Source organism: Geospiza fortis, unplaced genomic scaffold (assembly GCF_000277835.1).
Source record: "Geospiza fortis unplaced genomic scaffold, GeoFor_1.0 scaffold538, whole genome shotgun sequence".
NCBI lineage: Eukaryota > Metazoa > Chordata > Aves > Passeriformes > Thraupidae > Geospiza > Geospiza fortis.
The window spans coordinates 3,642,298-3,645,118 of NW_005054368.1; positions in this window are offsets into that span (position 1 = coordinate 3,642,298).

The following is a 2,821-nucleotide window of genomic DNA, read 5'->3' on the forward strand; positions in this document are numbered from 1 at the left end:
AGCTCCCAGAGAGGCAGGGTGCTCGTCCAACACCACCCCCTCGCTGGCCTCCCATCCCCCATGGATCCCTGGAAGCCACATCCCCACAGGCTTCCTGGGCACAGACACTGGGGAGACCCCAGCTAAGAGCCCAGCTGATAACCTGGCCACGATGGGGTGCACTGGGGTCAGAGCAGCCAGCCCAGACCAAACCCCACACCGCTGCCACTCCAGGTCCCCATGGCCCTGGCCATCCTGGACAAGGACTCCCCTGGCTCCCACCAACACCATTCAGCACATTAATATTACATCCTGCTTCCTAGGGAAAGTGGATAAATCTTTAAATCAAAGAGCGCTGCAAAGCCTGCTCAGGCCAGGAGCCCTGCCAGTGCCAGTGGGGAGGGATGGATGGGGAGTCCCATCTGCACATGAGAGGGGCTGGAGGAGAGCTGTGACATGAGCCAGATGCACCCCACCTCTGCCAGGACACCACAGCCCCTCTCAGGCCTGGCTTCTTTAGCAATTGGCTGATGACAATCCCTCCGTGGGCCACCACAGCCCACCTTCAACCCGGGAGATGAGTGGATTGGCCACCCCATAACACCCCCTGGTCCTCAGCTTCCAGGAAAAATGGATCCCTGGCTCTAACCTGCCCTGCCTCCTCATGATGGGCTGTCCCTCGTCCCTCCTGTCCTGGACAGGTCCCAGCTGTGATGCTTCCAGCACCATCCAGGAGCACAGCAGCATAAGGCTCATTAGCACGGGTGTCCCCCGTGGTGGCCACTCCCCAGCACACCACCCCACAGAGCTGCCCTCAAGCAGGGACTGTCCCACAGCAACCCCAAACTCTCCCCCAAGCTCCTTTTCCCATCAGGTGGGGCCTAAGGGGGAGCCAAGGCAGCAGAGAGGGCCCAAAGCTGATGATCACCATCAGGTGCCATCACCTTCCCTCCACCACAGCCAAGGTCTGCAGCTGCAGGATTCACCACAGGGACACCCAGAGTGGCACTGTCACTGTGGCAGTGCTGGCAACCCAGGTGGGGCTCATCAGCATCCAAGTAATGAGGAACAGAGCGTTAATGAGGCAGCTGGGGACCTGGGAGGTGACACCTGCAGCAGTGCAGGGAAGGAGGTGGCATGGAGAGGGAAGGGCCCACAGGGATGCAGGAATGTCCTGGCTCTGTTGGTAGCAGTTGGAGCAGATCTACATCCCAGCCCCAGACCAGAGCTGGGCATGAGATCTACAGGCAGTGCCCAACAGGCACACACTGAGAGGGACCCTGAGCTGTCCCCAGGACAGAGCCATGTCCCCACAGCTCCAGCTGTGCCACCCGAGGCTGTGCAGAATTTGAGGGGCCTCACGTGGGGAGCCTGGGCACAGGAACGTCCCCAGCAAGCCCAGAATCTGCTACAGGGAGGGGACCCAGCACCACCAAGCAGCCAGGACAGGCAAGGGAGACACTGATGGGCGAGGGGACACAGAGAGGTTGTCCCCTGTGTCTCCCTGCCTGTGGGGTGCTTGTGCCACCCAGGCAGCCCAAACCCAGCATCTCCCTCCCTCCTCCCCCACAGCTGCATTGCCCCTGCAGCCTGTTCTGTGCCCGTGCCAAAACCCAGAGCTATTTTTGCTCCTGATTTTTAGCAGCAGTGGAAATCCTCCTGCTGCACCCCAGGCATGGAGATGGAGGGCAGGGAGGAAGCCTGGCCCAGGGGAGCCACTCTGGGGAGGCAGGGACACCCCAACCTGAACCAGCCCTGTAGCCCCAAACCCACAGACAGCCCCGGGGCCCTGAGCTGCACCCAGAGATGCTGACACCCATCAGGGCAGAGGCCCTGTGAGCTGGCACTTGGCCCCAGCAGGGTGACAGGGACAGGAAACCATCCCTGTGAGGGATTATTTTCCCCAGGAAAATGTTTTTGCTCTGCCACATCTTCCCAGGCTGCTGGCAGCAGGATGTTCCCCATGAGCTCAGCCAGGGGCAGCAGCTGCTCCTGCCCAGCCCGGACAGAGCACAGCCACAGCAGCTCGGGGTGGCACTCCCAGCTGGACACGTGCTGTTCCCTGACACCCTGTCAGCGAGTGGGCACAGCCCACTGCTCACTCAACCCATCCCACTTCCAAGAAAAGCCCAACATCCACACAGAGCCTGTGAGATTTTGGGGGAATGCCACGGTTTGCCTGTGCCTGGGTGAAGATTCACCATGACAACACAGATGTGTGAGCTGGCCTCAGACCTGCTCCGTGGGCCTCTGCTCAAGGGTGGCTCAACACAACAGCATCCCCTCCACACCATCACTGCCTTGCCCAGTGTGATGATGAAGGCTGGACCCTGCCCTGCCTCCCCCAAAACATGGGCATGCCAAGCAGCCTCCCCCACGCCTTGGAGAGGGCAGCTGGGGCAGGATTTGGGATGGCAGAGCTGTGGGAAGGAGGGTGCAGAGGCTGGGGCTGGATGTGGCCCCTGGGCTCCAGCCCAAAGCCCTGCACAGCCACCCCAGCCCATCCCTGCTGGATGTGGCCTCTGGCTGTGGACATCGGAGGCTCCGGGCTGGAAAAGCTGGGGAGGGGGCTCAGCCCTGCCCAACGTGCCCCTTGGCAGCCGCTGCTCCCTCCAGGGCATGGCAGATGCCAGATCCATGAATGGAGCATGCTCCGGAGCATCCCACCTTCCCACGCACCCAGCCAAACCCCGCTGCCCCACCAGCACCAGGCTCCGAGCCCAACACTGCACCCCAAACCCCAGACCCCACCCCGGGATGCCCCCGCAGCTCCAAAATAACAACGGGGACCCTGTGACTGAGCCCCTCATCCCCTGGCCCCGTCCCAGACATCTGCCATGAG